This window comes from Engraulis encrasicolus, chromosome 11 (genome assembly GCF_034702125.1).
Source record: "Engraulis encrasicolus isolate BLACKSEA-1 chromosome 11, IST_EnEncr_1.0, whole genome shotgun sequence".
NCBI lineage: Eukaryota > Metazoa > Chordata > Actinopteri > Clupeiformes > Engraulidae > Engraulis > Engraulis encrasicolus.
Window position 1 is genome coordinate 3,855,193 of NC_085867.1, and position 12,669 is coordinate 3,867,861.

Sequence of the window (12,669 nt, forward strand, 5' to 3'; positions counted from 1 at the left end):
TTATGTCGGGTGAACGCCCCTTTAGGAGACCTTCGGTTAGGAGACCTTTGGAGTCCTGAGGTTGAGAATCAATTAAGTCCCCTTAGCGCTGTAGATGGCGGTAGCGCACGTCTTGCGCAAACACCTCAAAAAGAGAAAAATAATTAGGGGACAACGCCCCCTTAGGAGACCCAACTTGAGCACACGCTTTTGCATTGAGTGGAGGTGTTTTGCAATATCTTGTTCTGATTCAGTATTTTTGGTGTTTTTGTTCTGCTATTAATCTGGGAGATCTGGGTGCGAGCTAAATCCTCGAAAGGGTTGGTGTACGTACGTGCTACAAGGAGCTCAGGAGCATTTCACACCTGCTTAGAAGGAGAACCACCCCTCTGGCTGACTCGTCCCAAATATGTGTGTTTGTCTGTGTGTGTGTGTGTGTGTCTGTGTGTGAGTGAGAGAGAGAGAGAGAGAGAGAGAGAGAGAGAGAGAGAGAGAGAGAGAGAGAGAGAGAGAGAGAGAGAGAGTGTGTGCGTGCGGCTGTGTCTGTAGGGCCTCTGAAAGCTTTTGCCAGGCCCAAGACAAAATGTTTAAGGGCTCCCCATACAATAAATGCAATGCAATGGATGGAGAACATGACATGTTTGCCCACCCCAGTTTGTTTGTGTGTGTGTGTGTGTGTGCTTGCACATGTGTGTGTGCGTGCATGCGTGTGCGCAAAAGACATCTAGGTTCATGCATGGATTGTTGAACCGATAAGAAACTCACTGGCTCATAATATATAGCTTGGTGAAAATACTGTCCAGACAAGATACAAGCCAGCAGCACCAATAAACTATGTACGTGATATTTTCATAAGCCAAGCCAAGTTGCTTTCCCAGAGAACGCCATACAAATGTTGGATATTTATGTGCAAAGATCTATTTCAGGTGACAGGCAAGGGGCGATGTGGAAAAACACACAACACACTGTACGTAACGCTGTGAGGGGAGGAGATGAAATTTCATTCACTTACAGGTGCAATGTAGACAAATTTTTACTGCAGCATTACCAGCAGTCAGTTCCATTTGGGAGTCAAAGTGTGTACAGTGCACTGTATATTATATTGTGTCAGTACGTTATATCGCTGTTTCTGCACTTCTATCCATCCAAAGAGCTGTTGTAATAGTGTGGTGTTCCTGCAGTCTGCACGGACTTGGCTTATGATAATACAAATGTAGGGGCAGGGCCGGATTAATGCACAGGCTAGATATGGCTGCAGCCTAGGGGCCCCCCTAGCCAAAAGTGAAAAATTGCAGAATTGTGACAAGATGCAATATTGAAAAATTCATCTGGCATGTTGAGTTCAGTTGGTAGACATTTTGTCCTTACTTCCTAGCTCGTAATTATGACACTGTCTATGTAAATTTGGCCCAGAATTTGGCCTCCAGGGGGCCCCACATCCACCTGTAGCCTAGGGTCCCCAGGCCATCTTAATCTGGCCCTGTGGCGGGGTCCTAGAGGGGGCAACTGTGCCTTGACAACAGTGCTGTTTAGCAAGCTAGCTCACTGTTTCAGGTTAGACAAAGTCATTTTCTTGCGTGTGATTTCTTTTTTTTGTTGTTTTTTTCTCAGATGATGAATAATGGAAAGCAATCCTAGTGGAGTCTCATGACCTTCCACCCTTTCATTTTTCCCCATGTTCATGCATTCATTTATTCTGCTATGGCTATTTATGCAGCCACGGCTGCTTTCTAAGTCAGGTGTATGTATGCGTATGTGTGTGCGCATGCCTGTGTGTGCGTGTGTGTGTTTGTGTGTGCGTGCGTGTGCGTGTCTGTGTGACTCCACAGCACTCTGACTCTTGACAGCCAATCTTAGAGGCAAAATGTGTGCATACTGGTTGAATGTCATGAACAATAGGCTTATAACTTGTGATTCATGAGTGTGTCAGGTCAATACATAAGGCTACCACATGATAGCCACACATACACATAGCCTCGTTGCTTGTAACATGTCTTTACACTTAACACATCATGTTAATATTGGCAGAGGATCTCTTTATATTATACAGCACGAGTTTTCTGAAGTCTTGTGAGTCAGCAGTGCAGAAGCTTGATGTATTGCTATAAGGAAGTAATCCCAGCAATTCATTCTTCCAGCACACCTCACAGAGTTGACTTTGACAGTTAGCTTATCTGCCATGCTGATGAGTTGTGTGGATTGTGATCAGGTGTTATATGTAATTGACGGCGAGATAGGCCTACTTGACCAGCCTTCACCCCTGAAGGTGGTGCACTAAATTTAGCAGAGCTATTTCAACATATTCCCTGTGTCTCAGATGACGCACATCGGACTTTGGGTTTCAGTACCCTCTCGCTGAAAATGTTGCTTCGTTCAGTACACTGAAAGCACCCAAGTGATGCCCTAACAATGGCGAAAAACGCAGTGCTTGAACAATGCACTCACTAAGCGGTCGCCATGTTGATAATGAAACGGAAGAAACGTGTCATTCTGTTCAGTAGAAGGGTTTGGTCAACAGTCTCCTAATTCTGTAAGTAATGTTGCCGGGACACCAACCTTTTCATGCCAAGCCAAGTATTGTATGCAAAGTAGCTGCCAGTTGGGATGAAAGAAATGTTAATATAGGCACAATACACTGTGCAATGTAAACAGTAGCCAACACTATGCACTTAAAGTGATACTGTCCCATCTCCTTGATTTAGGCCTAAATGATTGGGTTTTACCTTTCCCCTGTACTTCCTGCCGTTCTCTGAGTATGGAGTACAAAGTCTACCTCAAAGCTAGCAGTTAACATTGAATCCTATGAGACCAGCTGTTGGCTAACTGGTCTCATACTAGGACTCAATGTTAACTGCCAACTTGGAGGTACAATTTGTACTGCCATATCCAGAGAATGGTTAAAAGTACAGAATAACGGTAAAACCCAATCATTTAATTCAAGGACAGGTGTAAAACAAGCTTCTTTTTTTTAAAGGGACAGTATCACTTTAAGACCCCTGTGCACTGTGAGCGCTATGCACTAACCAACAGTGCAGTGAAGTGCTCAATATGAGACATAGGGATAGAGTAGAGCAAGGGAACCCTTATCCTTTTCCCCATGGAGGAGGAGCGACACAGAGGCAAGAGGATGGAGGCCGAAGGACAGGACAGGAGATGGAATGGTTTGGACAGTTGAGTAATGTCCATTTTAATTCATTTATGTTTTTTTTTTTAGGTAATGTTTTCGGTCAGGTTGGTTTGTCTGTCTGTTTGTCAGCAGCTAATCAACTCAAAAACGAATCCACAGATTTGGACGAAACTTTGCGGAGTCGTTGATAACAGTAGCGTGGCGTGCGTTATTTTTCCGAGGAAGCCAGGGAGAACAAAAAAATATATATATAATATAATATAATATAATATAATATATTATTATTATTAATCAGTAGCGGCGGCTGGCTGGGACAACAAGCAAGGCAGAAAGTTTGGCCATGAGAATAAAATCAATAAGGTATAATTTATGAGATGCGTTGCATGTTTGCGAACCAGGAAGGCATTTGCCAGAACTGCTGCGAAGCAAGGGAAGGAGAGGTCTAGTCTGTTTTGGACAGCACACCACGAGCGCAGCTACAGCTACAGCTCTTGATCATGCGTGTGACTACTTTTGTTAAGAAATAAATGACAAGAAAAATACTATGTCTGTTCATTGTTGGAGTAGTGACAAGCACCGCAAGAATTTGCACTTTACGCACGACACCAGATGCTCCACAAGCCCCCTAAACACAATTCAGTCTCATCCTTAAGTGCCAGTTCAAATGCCCCACAGAACAGAATGCAATAACACCGGACATGCACTGACTGACCACTTAATACTTATTCTACTGATGACTAGGTTCAATCGGCTGCTCTGAGTCGTGCACGTTTTGTATCGAATGTCAAATGTTGTGTGTGCGACCTCTCTATGGTTGCCAGATGTATGGCGATTTCCAGCGCAAACATGCTAAAATAAAACCCATTGAAATAACCCTGATGCACGCGGTTGAAACAGAGCACATCAGAGCACAGAGAAGTGGCATGATGCGTATATTTAGGACCTGGTGGCACATTATGCCATCTAATAATCACCATAGCTTATTGCCATAATAGCAAGAGCTAACAAGCAGCGAGCAACAAAGCTAAAAACAAAGCTAGCGTCACAAAACGTTAGGTGGCCTGCTTATAATCTAACTTTATGAAACAATAAACCAAGTTTGCCTACCGTTGTAGAAGTTATCCTGAACGTATATGTCCACGTGAGAAGATCCTGTCGTTATGTTAAATCCATTTTATGCATTGCCTGCCTTGACATTGGGAGCCATCGGCTGTGTGCGCGCTTTAACTGTCACTATATTTTGCCCGTAGTCTGTTCAATGTAGTTTTCTAGTTCTACTGGCAGCCAGGTAAAGTGGCTGCCGATCCTGAAGTATCATCCGTTTCCCTCCTTGGCAAATCATAGACGGGCAATATGATTTATCTCGTGACCAATTTTGAGCAATATGATTGGTCAAGCATTCGTTTTTTTCAAAACTCCAGAAATGTATGGCTGCCAACTCGACTTGGCACCAGTTTTTTTTTAGCATCGAGAGACGTGTAGTACTTTGTTTCACCAGATGGTTACCCAATGGGAGGGGGTGGGGCGCTATTTTCCCCAGCTGGAAAATACTCACAGAGAGTGACGAGAGTGGATGGAATATTAAAATAGGAGACTCGTCGATAGACAGAATGTTTTAATGATTAACGGATATTAAAGCTGTTGTTGGGAAAATTAGGGGATGCCTGGCATCCCTTGGCATCTGCGACGACACGCCACTGGTTGATAATGACCCACGGAAGAAGTGATTAAATTCTGGTGGTGATCTGGTACACAGACCGGAACCAGGATTTTTAAAAGGATTCTATCAGCATTATAACTCAAAAACCAATCAACGGATTTGGCTGAAACTTGTGGACTTGTGAGTAATGACCCAAGGAACAAGCGATTCAATTCTGGTGGTGATACGGATCACGAACCGGAACCAGGACCTTTTTAAAGATTCCATTGCTGGCCTATAAATCTAGATACCCCTAGTGACCACAAATTGAAATGCGGGGCAAAACATTCCAATTTGTAACTCCACAAAAAGAGGGCAGAAAGACTTAAAATGAAAATAGGGTGTAACATAGTCAAATGTTCTATCAAGCAGCTTCCTTGGCGGAGGTCTGCGCTCTCAGAGTGCTTGTAGTTTAAATTATGTATATTTTCTACAATCCTAATGTACATATTTACTTTCATCTTAGAGAATCCAGATTTACATGATTAAGACATCCTGTCGGCATCTGTGTCCTCCTGAGGAAGGCTGTAGAGTTCTGGCATCCATGATTACCAACCCCCTTGGCTGCCCATACAGGTGTACAGGAGAGGGCGTCCTAATCTGTCCATACTGTATGGGTACGGTGGATTGGCAAGCATACAGTATTAGGCTGCAAACCTCTGCGGGTGATACTGAGAACAGCCTTATCAAGCAAATTGCATTGCTGTGTTCTGATCACCTTATAACATCACTCATTGGGCAAAGGTAGATTTACCGAGATATACTGTATAATATCTCTATATAATATATATATATATATATATATATATATATAATATATTATATATATTTGGTGGTAGTCCATTTGCAAAGGAAGCATGCAGGAATCAGTATGTTGAGGTGTGTTTTTAAAATAGTACTAATATTTTTTCACCTGAGCTGTCTGTGGGTGGTCTCATTTGCCACGATATAATAATATAGGCTAGTTATTAAATCTTAAATGTCCCGTAGTACATCACCAATGTCTCAATATTTATAATTTCTCAGCTCTCAACATTTATCCCTCTGAGCTGTAACTAGGCCTACATATCAAAGTTCAAAAGTTCAAAGTTCAAAGTACTTTATTTGCCATGTGTGCATAAACTAGTAGTCCAAGCACATAGGAACTCTTGTGCAGGCCCTCTGAGTCAATACATAGAATTAAATAGAAAAATAGGAAGACAAAATACATTAAAAAGTGATAAAAATCAAAGAGATCTTATACACATATTATATATTATATATATACATATTATATATAGCCAGCCTCTCTACACTGTCTACCCCAGGCAAAGGATCGCATATCTATATTTGCCCTAGATATCCAAGCACAAGTGTGATTTCCATATTCTCCCTGCTATACCTTCTAGCTATGTACAGCATTTAGACCACAGTACACCAGCTCGGGTCTTATCTGATTGATGGAGGTTTGGGGCTGTGTGTAGAGGTGCCTGTGGAGGGTAGTGTGGAATGTGGGGTGATCATCACCGTTAGAAGTATAATTTACATGGCACCTCGGGGCAACCAAAGGCTGTTTGAGAGATGGCAAGTGAACTGATAGGCAGCCTGGGTGCGCTGACAAGTCCTATACTGACAGAGAGGAGAGGGGGAGGCAAAAATGAAAGCACAGTATGAACCTTTCATTCACTCCCACGGTTAACGAGGGGGGCAGGATTGGAGATGGTGAAGGGTTTGCTGTAACAACATGAAGAACCTTCTGGAGGGTAGAAGAGAAAAGTACTTTAAGCTCACGATGTGAGGGACAGAAGCTACAAAGGAGTTGAGTTTTTTTAAAAGATGTTTCTTTTCCTGGAGGGGGAGAGGCGTGGCATGTGAGGTGACAAAGGGGGTGCATACCAATATGTGACCTTGCCTCCTCCACTTGTGCTTGTCTCCTAGTACCGCCTCCTGGCCCCTCCTCCGTGGAGAAAACGATAAAGTTTCCCAGCTGTCAGCCTAGCCACAACAACTTTTGAGGGACTGTTTTTCATTCACCATCCCAATTGCAAAAGAGAAAAAAACTCCACAATTGAGCTTTTGCAAGATATTGAAATATAATGCTGTTGTCAGTGATGTCATCATGACGAGAAGCAAGTGGAGGAGGCAAGGTCGCATATTAAAACGCACTCAGGGGTAGATGCATGGAGGCATTACTTCCTGTTAAGACTTTTGGTGAATCCAATGTTGTTATGATGCACACATACTGTGCAGATGTAAAGAGTAATACTCCACCCCTCCTGCCACTCGTCTGTGCTTTAACTTTAATGAGAATAAAGAGCTGTCGGGGTGAAATACAGGTCATACAGTGTATTCCAGGCACGTGCACTCCAATACGGCAGGGGAGGCTGTGCCTCACCTGTCTCTTCTAGACTTCATGAGAATGATGAGATGCAGTAAATGTGAATAATAGTAACAATAATAACTACTGTTTTCGAGCATATTTACCATAACTACCATTTGTGCAGTATTTAAACAGTTTCAATCATTTTCAATCATTTTTGTGGCCAAAACCGCACTATTTTCCCACCTCCTGCTCCGAATACACTGAATTTGGGGCAACTCCCGAGTTGGCCTCACCGCAGATTGCGCAATCCCTCAGTAACAAGCTTCAGCGCATGCGCCATTTTGCTCGTTCTGTGTATGCAATTCGTAATATTGTATTAAACGTTTTTATACACTTAACAGAAATATGTATGGTGTGCCCACATTTTCCTGATATTTGTTTTCACTATTTTCTACGTGTGATTATCATTTCTTTACTCTGAGCGCTTTGGCATAACCCCATTGAAAAATAGAGTAGTGCGGCGAGCAACACATTGGCCTCACCCTCATTCTGCCGTTGAGTCTAGCCAGAGAGAGTTTAGATTGGTCTAGCTTTGTCAGTGACGTCATAGCGCCACTATATGAAGTTCAATACAGTCAGTCAGTCATTAGTGTTGGCTAGCTTGTTCACGTTGACTGCTACCATCGAAGTGGATTTCATAACGAAACTAAGATCATTCTCAAAGTTGGATTTCCAAGGGAAACAAGACGTGATAAAGAATGGACGACCGACACCAGAGCTGAGGAAATTGTTTCAGGAGATTGGACAGAATATTATTTGATTATTTCACAGTGAGTGGTACAACCGAAAAGACTGGCTATGTGGAGTGGGGGGCAACAAGCAAAACAACGTTAGCAGTTTGCTAGCTGGGTTGGATATGTCAAACCGTGAGAATATTATTGCGAGTAGCCCTGTAATCAAGACAGCATTTCAAGGTAAGGAAATTTGATTATTACATTTGCCCGCCGTGGCGTTGACTTGGGTCTAAGTTTTATTTAATTTTGTCAAGATGAAGGAAGAGTTGTTTGAAAAATAGTTCGGTTGCATTGGTTTTACAGTAGCTATGTTTCACATATGCATTTCAGGCGTAATCTTAACCTGCAACTAGTGAGAATGTTTTGAATGACATAGCAATGGCTACATGTCTCAAAGAATAATTCATCACGAGTGATGTTGGCAACAGAACGAACTAGGGGTTGTGGGTTCCTGGATTTTGGTTTGGTTTGCAGCTGTGTGTTCACTTTGCCAGTCGATTCCCAGATTGACGCTCCCAACTCAGGACGCTCCCATTTCATCTCGCTCCCACTAGCCAGACTATCGGTACCACCGCCATATGACGGAGCCAGTTATCTTGTTGATGTTAGTTTTTTGTTTCTAACCCTAACCTTAACCCTAAACCTAACCCTAACCCTAAACCTAACCCTAAACCTAACCCTAACCCTAACCCTAAATTGCTTGTATGTGGCAGTATATGATAATACGTGAAATATAATCGGGTGGGACCGCACGTCCGGGAGTGATAGAAACACCTGGGACCGCACGTCCGGGAGCGATCTCAGTTGGGAGTCTCCATCCGCTTACCTGCCAGTCCCAGTATGCCCAAGTGATAACGTTGCTTGCTATCCTAACGAGGCAGTTTAAAATGATAATAACCAAACGCTGTATAATACACGCTTTGAGGTTCGGCTCGTCTGACATTCTTTGAAATGTCCATCCTCGAGATGAACGACTGTGGAATATTTCAGCGTCATTGTCTATTGTTTAGCCTATAGTATTTAGGTTGAGTTTGGGTCCGCAGTGGTATGATGTGGATGAGTGGGATAGTTGACGGTTCTCAGGAGGAGTGTCCTCAAATGACGCACCATGTCGTGCCTATTTTCTGTCTACTCTAGTCTTTTCTACCGGAGGTGGTAGCTGTCCATGATCACGGCCACGTCTGGCTTCATTATCTATTTCACAGGCTACCAGAAGGATCATCCCGGTGGGGTGATATTCTGTTGTTGAATACATAATGTGAATTGTTGCTGTGTAAGCGGTAGCCTATTACAACGCAAGCATCGGATCTGTAGGCCTATTTTCGAGTGGTGGAGTGAAAGGAACGCTGATAAGCAGACCTCAAAATTCACCATAAGAGCATTTTTGTCCAAAATGCTCGTGTGGCTTGGGGTTATCAGTGTCCCCTCTTTCAAAGACCAGAAAACACTGAGAATGGCCTTGTATCTTGACGGCCTATAAAAATACAGTATAATCCTGGACACATATCGCGTCTGATCTGAATGTGGTGTCCACCTTTCTAACAGACATATTGGTGTAGGGAGGAGGAGTAGGCCTAGCAGGCCTAGTAGCGCAGCCTGTGCAGTAGGTAGCCTAGGTAGAAAACTAAACGTGACTCTGCCGCCAGTTATATGGTGAACTTGACTCAAACTTGTTAAATGGCACTGTCCCACCGTTGTTTACCCACGCCCCCTGCGCCAACGCCGAGTCTGGACCACTGAATCCTGTGTGTGTGTGTGTGTGTGTGTGTGTGTGTGTGTGTATGTGTGTGTGTGTGTGTGTGTGTGTGTGTGTGTGTGTGTGTGTGTGTGTGTGTGTGTGTGTGTGTGTGTGTGTGTGTGTGTGTGTGTGAGTGAGACAGAGATATCTCTAATGGCATTTTCTCTAAATGCAGTATGTTTTAATATGTAGGCCTACCTTATGTTCAGAAAGCGACATATGAAACTTATAGATATTTGGCAAATATTGATAAGTCACTGCCTCACCAGCCATAAAGCTGACCGCACGTTACTGGTGTATTCACATGATGCCCTGCTGTAAAAAATAGTCCAACACTCCTGTAATAGCTCCTGGACATTCATTGGAGCTGTCCTTCATATCCTGAGCTTGGCTCCATTGCTTAGGTTAAAAGTCCACTCTAATAGAAAACTATAAGTTTACATGGTTTCAAACGTGTTTTCATGTGTCCAGAAACAGAACTCTAATGTACAGAAGTTGTTTTGTTCAGTAGTAAGGACTGTTTGTAAACGTTGTTTTAACCGTTTTTCAACACTCTTAGTCCCGCCCCCCAAAAACAAAAACGAGCCGGAATTGATGTCAAAAGATGAAAAATCACGTCTCAATCCACGCACTTGTGTCAGCCAAAATATCTGCACTTATTTGCCGTTAAGCTGAGGGTGGGAAGTGCACTGCATCTCAGTACACAGTGCACAGTGCGGGGAATGGAACGCACACCGGGTCATTAGCAGCGCCTTGGCTAACTGGATCTGTGCACACTGTGGGAGCTGTGAAATTTGAGTGCGGATACGATAGTGATGTTATAGTTCAAATATACTATCTCTTTGCGTTATAGAGTGCATGGTGTTCATTATCCAAGACAGCGAACAGTTTGCAAAGAAATGTTTTCAATTTCAATTAAATAGAAAGTCTAACAGCACGAGTTAACTACAAGGCGAGCTTATTAGCTTTCCCCACGTCTCCACACTACCAAGCAAACTTCCAAGCACAACACCACTGTATAAAATATAGGACACCGTCCACAGACATGGAGTGAAACAAATAGCTCTGATACCAAATCTGCCCCCCGACATTTTCGCTGTTGGGGTGAATATCTAACACCGTTACATTGTAAGCTTGACCTCAAAAGACACGTAGTAGCAACATGGGGTTTCTAAACAGTCTGGAATAGCCAGTAGCACCAAAAGAGTAGAACATGTCACACGGAGATTATGTATCTGACACACTTACAATATATGTTCACACCGGTATACGGTAGCTGAGCGGTCAATCAAGGGAGCCAAAGTTACGGAAAGTGTTTCATCTGTTACATACTGTATCATATTTACAGCTATTCAACCCACCCAACCCTGAAAGCACAGTAGGTCGACGAAGCTAGCAGGCTAGCTAGTCCTACTCACCGATGTGTTGACTGAGACCCAGGCGCCATTAGAGCACCATTAGAAGTCTCACGATCCGTTTCCAAATACAGTATCTGTCAGGGCTCCTATGAATTATAATTTCAACGATCGAACACCCCATTCTTGCCTGCCGTCAATCCCATGTCTTCGTGCTGCTGTCGTTTCACATTGTTAGCCTTGTCATTTTTTTTTTTTTACTGTACTGCAAACACTATCACTCTAGCAATTGATAGCCTGCAACAGGCCTTTAATACTTTGCAAAAATCTCTTTTTAACCTTAAACTTGTTTTGAACCCTAATAAAACGAAATTTATGCTATTCTCCAAGGCTAAGGGCATAAAGTCGGGCGCTTTTCATCTCACAACATTAACTGGTTGTGATATTGAGCAGGTACCTGTTTATAAATACCTGGGCATCTGGATTGATGAGAACCTTAATTTCTCTTTCCATATTGACTGCCTGGCTAAGCAGTTAAGGCAAAAGATGGGGTTTCTCTATCGTCACAAATCTTCTCTCCCCCTATCCTGTAGGAAAAGGATCATTGAGTCAGTTATTTTACCTGTTCTGGACTATGGTGATATTATTTACAAAAATGCAACCATATCCTCACTCAGTATGCTTGACTCCATATATCATTCGGCCATCAGGTTTTCAACAGGCTCTGCTTATAATACTCACCACTGCATATTATATGACACAATAGGTTGGCCTTCACTTACAGAGAGGCGTTTTAGACATTGGATTCTTTTTATTTATAAAGCCATCCTAGGAAAACTTCCTTCTTACATTTCTTCACTTCTAAACTGGCACTCAAGTATGCATCACACACGTTCAAGCAGTCAGCTCCTACTTTCTGTTCCAAGTGTACGAACTGAACTGGGCAAATCAGCCTTTTGTTTTGATGCCCCCAGGTCATGGAACTTAATTCAGCGCACTTTTAACTTGGAATCTTTGATTTCTTTTAACCAATTTAAGATTTTAATTACAAACCTTCCCAATCCAGTTTGCAATTGCTATCGCTGAAAGCTTGTTTTTTTTAGTGCTGACTATGCTTATTTATGTCTATAACATTTTCTTTTATGTTTATATACACTCTTTCTGTCTATGTTTGTGTTGTGATATTTGTGATGTCCGAGTATTTATTTTATTTTCTTTATTCTTTTATTTTTATTCATATATTCTTTTAATGTGTTTTTATACTTTTAAATGCAACTTATATGTCATTAATGCCTGGATAACTTAATTATTTAATTCATTTATACTTGTAAATTCTCGGCTGCATCGAAAAAGAGGGCCACCCTCAATGTATTTCCGAGAAGGAAAATAAAGGTTCAAATCAAATCAAAATTTCTCCAGCTGCTACTGTATGTTTTTGCAATGGCCAGGACAACAATCGCGGTCTTTACAAATTACATCAACATACTGTGTTTGAAAACTGATCAAATCTGTAAGAACTAAGTTGTAATGTAGACTCGGAAGTACATTTTCAAACTTTATAGTCAGTCAGGACAGTGTCATGTCTGCAACTCATCTCGAGTCGCACTCTCGTTGGAGTAGTAAACAACACTCCCCATGGCTCTGAAATAATGAGGTAACGGTGCCACCTAGTGGT